The 12,100-nt window shown below is 39.4% G+C and overlaps 1 long non-coding RNA gene across 2 annotated transcripts; it reads right to left on the bottom strand.

Moving 5' to 3' along the window:
• Nucleotides 1-1,663: 1,663 nt before the first annotated feature.
• LOC135298673 (uncharacterized) lies at nucleotides 1,664-11,576 on the bottom strand. 2 transcript variants are annotated; one of them, XR_010360706.1, is made up of 3 exons: nucleotides 11,409-11,576; nucleotides 10,639-10,779; nucleotides 1,664-2,661 (listed from the first exon to the last, which is right to left on the bottom strand). It is a non-coding gene; the product is annotated as an uncharacterized LOC135298673 (long non-coding RNA). The 2 variants fall into 2 exon arrangements; XR_010360707.1 differs by having other exon boundaries at nucleotides 10,645-10,779.
• Nucleotides 11,577-12,100: the final 524 nt, after the last annotated feature.

Below are 12,100 nucleotides of genomic sequence, written 5' to 3'. Positions count from 1 at the left end.
TCTCTTTTTCAGGTTTTTCTGCAAAACAACAACAACAAGATTGGGGGGGGAAACAAGTCTCACCTTTCTGTTTTTTAGATGTGTCCAAAGAAAATAAACTTTTCCAAACTTACCAAAAGCCTTTTCCATAAACACACTTTCCATAAATACCTTCAGTCCTTGATGTTCTCCACCTCCATCCTCAAAGGAGACTGCTTCAGTCTCCCGTAGGTACAGCTTCCTGCAGAACCACCCTTCAGGGTCCTTCTACATGGCAAAAAAAATAAAACATGTAAGTTCTGTGTGCTTTCTTGATACCCATTGACCTTACCACAGTAGCCCAATATCCACCAAAACACACAGACAATAGTTTTCAATAATCCATTGGTATCCTTTTCCAATAATCCTATTTATAGGACGCAAGAGACACCAGGGAGCATATTTAAAGGAGCAAAAATGCTGTTTCTTTCAGCCTGAATAAAAATGGAAGAAACATTTTCCAACCAGAAGAGTAAATTTATTAGTGAGCCTTGTCAAGCTCAAAACTCCCCTCTATGAAATTAAGAGAAATGAAATATTAATTTTGTTGTTTTAAACTCATTTTCCTTACAGTCCACTGTAAAAACTGAAATATAAGAAATATCCCATGAACACACATTCATAGCTTGCTAGGTCCTTTTTCTCGGGCCAGGTCTTATGAACCCTCAAAAGGGAACCTAACACACCCAAGGATAGCTTAGCTATTACCTTTGGAGGCAAGTAATAAGCAGGATGGCTTCTGCTGCAGTGTTAGAAACAAAAAGGTTTAATAAAAGGCAAAATAACGAACACAAAAACTTGAGCCAGGTACAGAGGTCTGCCCCTGGTATAAACACCTTCACAAAAGCCTCTTAGTTCTTTTGTTCTCCTCTTTTCTACCTGATGGACCAGGCGGGACTTTTTGGCTTCTATCCAATTAGATGACCCCGAGTTTTTGGTGAAGTCTCTGAGGTCCTATGAGGTGGATTTTCACCTAATTGTTGAGAGAAACTTCTGGGCTTCTTTCCTTTTTTGGGGGACAAAGGCTAGCTTTGCCACTCTTTGTCATTAGGGGGCAATCTCCTACACTCCTACAATAGCTCAGGTCTATTTCCCTGTTTCCAGGGATCAAGGAGACAGGGAGTGCAAATCCATTACTTACTGACTTTTTGCAGACTTTGTTTTTTCGTTTTGTTTTGGTTTTTTTTTTTTAATCATAAATCACAATTCTACATCTAGAATTGTAGAATTCACATCTAGAATTGTAGAAATCACAAATCTACATTCTAGATTCTGATCTGAGTGGGTCACAAGAAGGACTGTGAAGAGTCACAAAGGGTAATGGCCATAAACCATCCTGGGTTTTATGCATCTGTTAAGGTACATTGCCTGAAGTGAATCATGCCATCAACTCATAAGGAAAGGTTTCATGTTTTAATCCTTGCTATACATCAATACCAATAATTGAAAAGCTTGTAGTTTATCTATTTCTCTATGTAAAACAGTGGATTTCCCCCTCTATACACTGGGTGGGTGAGTGAGTTCCCTAAAACATTACACACTGGGAAACTGTGGTCTAACATACCTTGCCAATTTTGCCTGAAGCTGTTTCTGTCAACAATAGAGAAAAGGAGCTATCATTTATTTTAATGGATGCTGGCTCAGATGGAAAGACATTATACACAAAGCTTTAGGGACTGGTTTTGATCACCTAGGGTCTGGGGGGTTTTTTGTTTTTATTGTTGCTCATCTCTACATTTTCTGATTTTGCTGAAGTAAAGAGCAGCTGCTCTCACAAGCTTACCAATTCAAAGCTGCAAATACAAAAGTTGCATCCAAATTTATTTTTTCTTTAAGAATGCAGGATACATCTATCTGTCTCATTCAATGGAGAACAGAAGTTCCTAAAAGGGAGGAGGGGGAGTCAGTCTCACAATTCTACTAACTGTGGGAAAGAGTACCCCCTGTATGTATATCTGGAATTTCTTGCTCCCCAATAGAACAGATACTGTGGTAGCATGGTTCACACATGGAAGGCTGCTCCACAAAATTTCTCTAGGGTCATGACAGTGACAACCCCGAGGCCACCTCAGCAAAGCTGGTGTTTTTCCAGGACAATAAGACAAATGTGATTTCTCCACAATGTGTGTCCCTTGCACTGTGGTCTGTTGCATTTGCAGATCAGTTGCAGACACAGTACAAGTGACCTGAATGTGCTCAGTGAACCTGCCCTTGTTTCCTGGGCGCTCAGCAGTCCAAAATACCATGTTGTCTGCCCCAAATAAACCTTTTGCAAGATAAGTAGATATGACAAGGGAAACATGAAATCGGAGTAAGAGGTACCACAGAAGCATTTAGATTACATGTGCTGTGAAACCTGCCCAGAAATTTGGTCACGTGTCTACTATGTGCAGACACGTTGCCAAAATAGCCCTGCAGTTCCACAGATACAGCTCCTACCTGCCAACTTTCCAACAACAGCTCTGTCCAGGGAAAATACTGCACCCAGGTAGACAGGAAAGTGTCTCTCTTTGAACTGGACTGTGCAAGGCAAACCAACGTGCACAACTCTGCTCTCTCTAGCAAGCTCAGGCATCAACAAAGCAGCAGCCACTGCCATGACAAAGCTTTCCATATGACCTTCAAGTGGGATAGAGTTTGTAGCTGTAGGAAGAAGAGAGATCCCCATTTGATCCTCCCTTGGTAAACTCGAGGAAGCAAATTTGGCACTGCGCCTGTGGCTGGAGAGCAGCAAAAGGATCCAGCTTGGTGGCTGCAGGTGGGAAGGGCAGACAGTGCACTGCACACAACACTGACTGCTGGGGAGAGGTTTGCCCCTCTGACACTCCAGAAAACAAGGGAGCAGTGACTTCTAGGTGCAGCACTTTGTATTACTTCTCCTGCTGTCTCAGACACTGCTGACAGCTGGCAGGTAAGTCACTACCTGCATGCAAGTCAAGTGCAACACACAGTGTATTTTCCCACACAAGTTAAAGGGCCATTCAGAATCCCAAATAATAATTTACCTCAAAAGAATCCTCTCATTATGTGCTTTGCCTGGCCCTCATGGTCTTGCAAAGCCCTCTGAATAGTCAGGCCTGAAATAATCTCCTGCTGCCTGTAACACTGGCCTTTCTTTCTTTTCATGTAACTGCAAACAGAAACTCCTTATTCACAAAGGAAGAGGTTATTAAACTCAGCAGAGTTATTCTAAAAAAGATAGAAATGAACTTTGACTGCAATCTTAAGTGTGAGTCTTGCCTGGAAAGCTGTTTGACACACAAAAGGCAAGCAGGGAGCATAGATTCAAGGCTGGTCATTTTCATGTGTAGTCACCATTAAGCTGACAAGAGAGTAATCTGTTACCTCACTTTGTTATGAATGGTCCTTTAAATTTGTTACTTTTATGCAGGGATCCTTTAAGCTGCATGTTCTCTTGACATGAAACTCCCTGTTTTAAAACAAGGCATACATCTCAAAATGATTTAAATGTTTGTGGTTGACACTACTCAGTTGCATCACTTATGCCAGAGTGACTCAGATGAGCAACATGAAGACAGATAAATCTAAGCAGCTGGAGTCCTGTCTGATTAAATCTTTAAATCCATAGTGGTTCACCTGTAAAACAGGATCTCAATCATGACATGAAAACTAAGCTGGTGGTTAGCCAATGAAAGTGCACCACAGACCTCCAAAGGTCAAGTTTTAACTCACCTGCTTGTTTTAAACAGGATGATGAATGACAGTGAAAAAGGCACTCAGTCTCTCTTCCTTTAATGCTCTTCTTTGTTTAATATCTGGACTGCCCAGCTACAATATTTCTTTTACACACAAAGCTTACTAACTCCACTCCAAACCTGAAGTATTAAAGCTGTTCTGTCTGCTAACCTTTGCCTGGTGCACAAATTGCCACAACAACCTCAGAGCTACTGTGATGGAGGTACAATGCCTTGGAAAAAACACAGTCTGGCCCTGGTCAGAATGATTGTTAGCACCAGCCACACTTGATAATAATAAAAGAAATAATCTGTATTTAACTATCTTGTTGGTAACCATCAAGAAATCAAATGAGCTAATTACTATTTCCTTTATTTCCCCACTGATCTGCAATCCCTGGATGAATGCTGTGTAAACCAGAAAAATTTTTGTGGCCATCCTTTAGTAATTGACCTTTAGCTCTCCCCATTTCATTTGCCCTAAGTGTTAATTGACTTTGAAAAAGCAGTATATTATCCTTTTAGAAAAGAAAGTCTGATTTGTGCCCGCCAACATCTCACAGCATCAAAGCCTGTTAAATCATAGAGCAGTACAGCTGAAAATGAGTCTCCAGAAGAAATGGAAAGAGGGTGGGGGAAGGAAGGAGAATTGTTATTGACAGAGCTCCACTGCCATCTAGAGAGAATCTGCACCAGCCAATTTTCTGAAAGAGAGGCTTAGTCAAAATATTTCCATTCTGATGTTGGGGGAGGTAGGAACTCCAAACTCCACTCAGATTCACTTCTATTAATTTTTTAACCAATTCTTAGTAATCTGCACAAAAAGCATATCATATCCTGGAGTATAACCTACCATGAATTGTATGGAAATCATGGGAGCAAGCTTTAAAGGCTCACTTATAAGCTCCCCTGAAATGATGTACAGTATCTGCACAGTTTTGTTTCAAATAAGCTTCTTTGAAGAGGTAAGTATCTTTGTAGAAAGGTGCTTCATTCCTAAACAATTTACATTTTAAAGGACATGTTATGTCCTTGGCAGCTGTCTTTATGATATTGCTTGTCAGTAAGAGAGAAAAAAAGATTGTTCTATACAGGGTAAGATTTTTTTTACTCCTTCAAGTATATAAAATTTTATTTTCTTCACGTTTTATATGAGATCAGGAGGCACCCACGGAACACGTTACTAGTAAGAGTCTACTTTAATCTGACTGATTTAATTTACTGTGTCTCTGACCAAAAAGCCACAGAACTCCATTCAGTGTATGAGACAGGTCAGCTGCTATAAAAGCTGGAGAAGTGTCCCTCACTGGGAGCAGCTAAGCTAATTACAATCTCAAAGCAACTGACACGAGCTGGCTAAGTGCATCTGGAACAAAAGGAATTATTTTAAGGTACAGCCAGCAACTAATTCAACTGTGTCATTAATGAACCTCAAAATGGAGGGTTCATTACTGCTGTGTCACAAAAACACTCACAAGTGACTTGTGGTGCTCTTGGTCTCCATCACTTATGGATTTACCTTCTGATTAAAGAGCAGTGTGGGGCTTTTAACAGCCATCATCTGTCTACTGACTCTGAAAATTTCAAAACCAAGATCTGTTTTAGGACTGCTAGTCTGCCACTGTTAAAAAGGCAGCCAGGATATTTCTCATAGTACAGCGTGGTTTGTGTTTGCTTCCTTTGTGAAACTCTATTGGACTGAAATATCTTAAGATACACAGAGTAGTAAATTAGTTTGTGGTTACTTCCTTTAGCTAGCTAGTTAGGGACTTTGTGGTTGCCTACTTTGGCAGCAGTAGTGACTTAATAGTGCACAGAAAATTATAATGGTAGCGAAACTTTGGTTAAATATATGTTAAACCTGATACATTATGCAATTATGAGAGTATCTGAATTATTTTTAATCTTATTTCTTGACTAAATACAGCACCTCAAAACAGGTTTATCAGGGAAATTAGATTTCTTTTCACTGAAGCACACTGAATACAGTTAGGTTTGCTAAGCCAAGAGTGCTTTCAGTGAGGTGACTGTCAGTCTTCTTGCTCCTATCAATGCTGACACTGATGATTCCTGGATGGAAGAACACAGTAGTTGTGAATGATGGTTTTATGAAGAGAGGGAATCCAACACTTCAATCAAATATTAGGAAACAGAGCACAGAATACTGAATCAAATGTCTGAGTGGATGGATCTCCCAGTCCAAATGTGATGTAAAATGCAGGAGACATTTCTGCCAGCGAGCACAGCCAAGAGGCTGTCCTGAGGAAAAACTCAAATGCACCTTTAAAAAACAATTTTTCTTTTTTGCTGACAAATGCAATTAAGCTGTGCAGTTCAGGGGGAGAACGACAGCTGTAAGAAGAGTAACTGTGAAAGTTACACACTTAAAACAAGGCTAGACTGGGCTTTTTGCTGTTACCCTGTTTCTTATCTTGTCCAGAGACCTTGAAGACAGTCCTGAAATAATCACAAAGAATAACAGCTCACTCTACAGTAATAATGCATTAAAACTGAACCAGATAAATGTCAAAAACAAGAGAGTTTTAGACAGAGAACTGCTTCTGGTGAAGCATAAGTACAGAGTTTATTTGCTTTCTTCTTTTATTAGAGGCAAATAAATTCAGCCTATAATGCTTGCAACAAGAAAATCAGCACCTCATCTGGTATATTTTACACTAGAAGTTCTTTTAGGCATTATTTTCAGTAGACAGGCTTGTTGCTATCAGACAAAAAGTACATCAGCTTGTTATAGATGGAAGAGAACATCCATATTGTGAAAATTAAAAGATAGCATCTCTTCTGTGTCTAGAATTTATTGTGGAGTTCAAAGGGCATTGTTGAAATTCTGTTTGATTTGTACTTGCAACTGGATATAATAGGATAGGCTTCATGAAGATATGGATCTCTCAGCCTTTTCTGAAGGCTGTCTTAAAATATTATATTTCAAGGGACATAAATAAAACTCCTTTACAGTGTGACTGTAATCAGCTTATGTCACATCTTGATGCTTGCTTCCCCTGGCTTCCAGACTTTCTCTTCTTTTTTGATAAAACTCTTTATTTCTAAGGGTAGACTCTGCCCCACTTTTTCTTTTTTTTTTGTAAAATGACTGGTACAATAATACCAAGCACCCTTCTTAAAGGTAACTGTCATGTCAGCATCCAGTCCTTGCTCAAAATAAAATTCCTAGAACATCATCATTCATGCTAGGTATTTTCATTCATTTTAGCAAAAAGGAAGGCATACATAAATCTTTCTCCTTCTTTCACAACCTCTTTTCTCATAGATTCATTGACTGAGAATTCTTATTTGAGCTGGAGCCTGAATTAAGTAGGCTTCATATTAAATGCCAGGTAAAACATGGTTGCATTGCTGCAACGTAACATTTTATGATTTGTAAGACATTTATTTCTGTACTGATTTTAAATATTTTGAAGAATAAGCTAGGTCTGCTCTGTAGAAAGCAAAAGCAGAAGTTTAATGTTGTTTGTCTGGCTTTTTCAGTGATCAATGCAAGGACTAACCAGAAGTCTATCACTTCCTTGAAGTTAAAAGTTGCCATTCTCACACAAACGTCAGGAACCTGCCTTGCTGGTATAGAGTATCTTGAGCTGGATCTTGACAGAATATCATCATGGAGGCATGTAACCATGACAATTAATATGAAAATCAAACCATCTTTCTCAGGAATAACCAATATCATCATGCCCTATCACATATATGTATATATAGGGTATACAGAAGAGACTCAATGTGGAGATAGGAATAAATAAAGAGGGAATAGGTATGCTCTTCTGTTCTTTACAAGTAAACTCTCGGGATAACCCCTCTAAATTTCTCTGCTTTTTAAAGGGCTGCCACAACCTTTTGTTCAGCCTTTTGGAGACCTGACTCTAAGCAGCATCCAGCTTCTCCTGATTGCTGCAAATTATTGCTTGTATTCACTTTAATATGTGAGACATAAGAGGTGAGGTGCTTGGGAGCATAAAAAGCCAGCAAGCACACAAAAGCCAGAATGTACTTATTGACTAGAGGCAGACCCAAGTGGAAGAAGCTGACTTGTGGAGTACTTTAATATTAGTATTGATTTTGTTTACTTTATCAGCACGAGAAGTGGGGAAATGCAGCAAAGCGATGAAATGTGCCGATGGTATGGAACGGGTGAGTCAACAAATGCACAATAGGGAAGCAATCAAATTCTCATGGATTTGCCCAAGCTAAAATCATGGGCAGATAAGTGGCTTACAAAATTCAATTTGGAAAAAAAAGTAAGATACTGAATCTGTGGATAAAATAACAGGAAAAGGGAACTCTGTTTTCAATGGACAGGGAAGTGACTGCTGAAAAGCTGTGTATTTTAGCATTTCAATGGACAGAACTGTGTGCAGTAAACTCAGGTTTCTCTAAAAAAAGCTGCCTTCCTGCCAGCACTTCTTTTTCAGCAGTTGCTGCTGTGTGGTAAGACAGTAGCCAGAAGAGAGAACTAAAACCTTCAACTTTTGTCCAATTGGGTCTTTTTCATATTAAAAAAGAGGGAAGAAAAGAATATTTAGGAACATAAAAATTAAAGGAGATTATGCTAATACCACAGTAGATTAGGTACTATAAAAGTGACATTCATAGTACATGCATCACTGTGATTACAAAAGTGAAAGTTGGGAAAGTAGGATGCAAAGAAGACAACAAGGAGATGTATATTGGTTAATACTAAATACTTGCTTAGGCAGTCTGAGAAACATTTGGAACACAGTGAAGAAGATTAACTATATCACTCTTACTGGCTTTACAAGAAGAACAAATCCCGAGATATTGTTGTGAATCCTGTAAACATACTGTTAAGAGGGAAAGGGAAAAATAAAATCCAAACCCTGACATCTGAGACAGGATTTACTAAGGAATGCAAAATCCCAGAGCTGTCAGGATTATATCAGCAACTTCTGCACTACTGAGAGCTTCCAAGCACTGGTAATAGTACTTTGACCCCAAACTTTCTGTGCCATGCCAGTAATAGTGAGAATCTTTTATTTCTGAATATTTTACTCATCAGTAGTATAGTTAGAACTGTCAGGAGATAGATTTCTGATTAACTTTCCATTGTAGCCTGTCTGCCTCCCCAGTTTTCCACTCCTTCATCTAATTCAGAAAGGTTAAAAAGGAAAAATACCTTCCAGAATTCACGAAGACGAAGAGAACTAACATTTCTCTGGCTGTCAAACCAATAGCAGCAGTCAGAGTACCCACAGAACACATTTCCTCTCTGATACATGCCTCTCCCACTGGAAGAGGCACCAGACAATATCACATCCTGGAATCTCAACAGTGCAACTAAACTGACTTATAACAGAAATAAAAAATATTAACAAATAAAGGATCCCAGTAAAGTACCAAACATGGAAATCTCTGGGGAAGAAAGAGCTAATGAAGGCTTTGCTCTGCTCTTCACTTATTTTGAGGAAAAGCAGAGTGTGTTTTTCTCCAATGATTTCTAGGTCACATGCACACACTTTTCATGCAAAGGCAGGTACTGTTTTTATTTCAAACAGTGTCAAGCTTGTTTGGACCAAAAATACTCTATGAGAAGTTTCTGTTTAATGGCTAAATATTACTAGTAATGGTTTGTTGTGTTTTTTGGGGTTTTTTGTTTTGGTTTTTTTTTTTCACAAGCCATTACAGTCAAACTGATCCCAAAGTCTACAATGCCTTTGTAATGTCTTCAGCATCACCTGACAGAAAGAGCCAGTGAAACGTGGCCAAAAAGGCTGCTCATTTCTTTCACACAGCCAGAAGATCTTGGCAGCACACACACATACATGGAGTATTGCAAATTTCTTTAAAATTTTGTGGATAATAAGACTACTGCTAGAGGCTGAATATTAATTGCCTGAAATCAAAGTAAAATAAAAAGCAACCCTTTCTGCTGTTAATTTGACTGCTGGTCATTTCCTCAAACCTGAGAGAGAATCCTTGGGCTGAGACAGCTTTTAGAAACATGAAAATGCACATTCCTGTAGAAGGCAACACAGCAGCAGGGCCTTGAGGATGGAACCTGGTCTTTATTTAACAGACTGGTAGCTTTAGGAAAGAAATCCAGCCCATGTGCAAATGTGCCTGCAGCTAATGAGTGCATGTGCAGCTCAGAAGGGTTACAGATCTCCACAGAAAGCTCTAAAGATTAATGTTTTAGGTTAGATTTAGTATCTAATGGGGGGGAGGAGTAATAATGTGTAAGTAATTCATAAGAACCTTATGTGAATTTCTTATGTGAATATGTATATTTCTTTTGTGTGGCGAGAGCCCATTAGCATTATGGGTGGTCACCTGTTTTTTAATCACAAAAATGGTGATTATAGTTGTGCATGACATCAGCTGCCCAGGCCTGACATGCTACAACAATCCAGTGACTGATTCTGCAGCAGCACTTGCAGCCACACAAATAGTACAAATATTTCCACCAGTTACACCAGTAAAGGCATCTTACCCAGTGAGAATATGTTGCACAATACCTTAATTCTGAGATAAAATGTGCCCACATTTTCTGCACTCTGAAGACCATTTGGTTTCCAAACCACTAGTCACAGGGTAAGATATGATATAATTATATATATCATATAATATGATATAATTCAGTTGATCTTACTGCTTTTTCAGATTAAGATGCTTTTATAGCAACAGTGAAGGAATGGTATGGCAATCTATGAATGTTCTCATCCACCCCGACATTAAAACAGAGAATGTACTGGTGTCATGAAGCCTACTCTTTAAGCATCATTCTCTGGGTATACTGTAACCTGTCAGTGTCTGGCTTAAGCTCATATTTGACTTTTTCTTAACCTTTCAGAAAACACAGAAGTGGTAGTTTAATGCCAACTAAAGTTACAATGTTAAAGCAGCTTAGGGAGAGGTAAAACCAAAGAAGCAGGCAAACCTGGACCTTGATTAGGTAAGTTTATACGCTGGTCTCTGGTGTTGATCCTCTGGTTTCAGAAGCAGCTCTTCTGTGTAAATAAAATTTCACTCAGAGTGTATAATACACATCACCAGTTTTGCCTCCATTCTAAAGTCACATCTAGACAGAATGGGAAGTGGCATTAGAAAAAGGTTTGAGATATCAATATATTCTTGTCCCAAATGCAACCATTTGTGTTAATACAGTAACTGTGTATCCACAGTGATTGAAGTATGCTGAAGGGTATGGCGTTCACATTCTCTGAAAAAATCCCTTCTCCCAGGGTTTTCTCCTGGGAAGCTGAAAGGCAGTGAGAGAGACCCCAGAGAAAAGGAAAACAATTCTTATCTCATTTGCTTTGCCTGTGTTGTGCTCGTGTGGAATGTGTTTGGGGATCCTTTACTCACAGGTGATTGTTTCATTGGACTCTGGTGTGAGTTGTTTTGACTCATTGGCCAATTGGTGCCAGGCTGTGTCAGGACTCCGGAAAGAGTCACAATTTTTCATTATTATCTTTTTTAGCATTCTGTAAGTACCTCTTCTGTATTCTTTAATATAATATAGTATAATAAAGTAATAAATTAGCCTTCTGATGAGATGGAGTCAGATGCATCATTCCTGCCTTCATCAGGGCATATTGTTTACAATAGAAGGGTCCTACAGACCAATTTATAAACAGTGTTTATAAACTGTGCCCAAAGACCCTGTAAATCTACAGATAACTAAATCCATGAGCATCTCCAACTCACTTTCCTGAAGTTGTGTGTGTGCCTAACAGCTTGAAAGAGCCGGGCCTGAAAAACAAATTACATTCCTTATGCTTCTGTGGTTGAGCATGGAACTGTTTCATCCCTAGCCATCAACACAACGCAGCCACTCAGGCGGGAGAGTGCCTGACCTCGTGGTGCTACAGGGGGAATTGCAGGTAGGGTGATTAAAATTACTCAGACAGAATGAGTTTTAAAACACGAAGCTTATAAATTATCTAGTCTTGCCAGTGCCATGGGGACGGGCTAGACAGCAACTCTCATACACCTGCTCTCAGTTCCACACAGACGTGGCTGGAAGGTAAAAGTTGGAATCTTGGCATCAGGCAGAGGCGACAGAAGAGGGGTGGACTTCCTGCCAGCACCTTGATAATGAGGGCACAGAAGGAAGGAAAACCGTGGGAATTATCAAGACAAAAAGCATTTCTTTTAGCTACAGTATTCATTGCATCCAAATTAAAAGGATCATTTCGTCAGCTGACTGCTGGCAGAAGCACAGTGCTGGACTGCCATCTACTGGCACCAGCCATATCTCAGCGGTGAGGAAACTGCAATAAATAAATGGATTTTTGGTGGTTCCTGCAGGACTTGGCTCTTGGTGGTACCATGCCAAAAAACCACACTGGGCTGCACCACCAAGGCAAGCTCTACCTACAGCAATATTAATTAAAATA

Source organism: Passer domesticus, chromosome 4 (assembly GCF_036417665.1).
Source record: "Passer domesticus isolate bPasDom1 chromosome 4, bPasDom1.hap1, whole genome shotgun sequence".
Classification (NCBI taxonomy): Eukaryota; Metazoa; Chordata; class Aves; order Passeriformes; family Passeridae; genus Passer; species Passer domesticus.
This window is presented reverse-complemented; position numbering and strand designations above follow the sequence as displayed.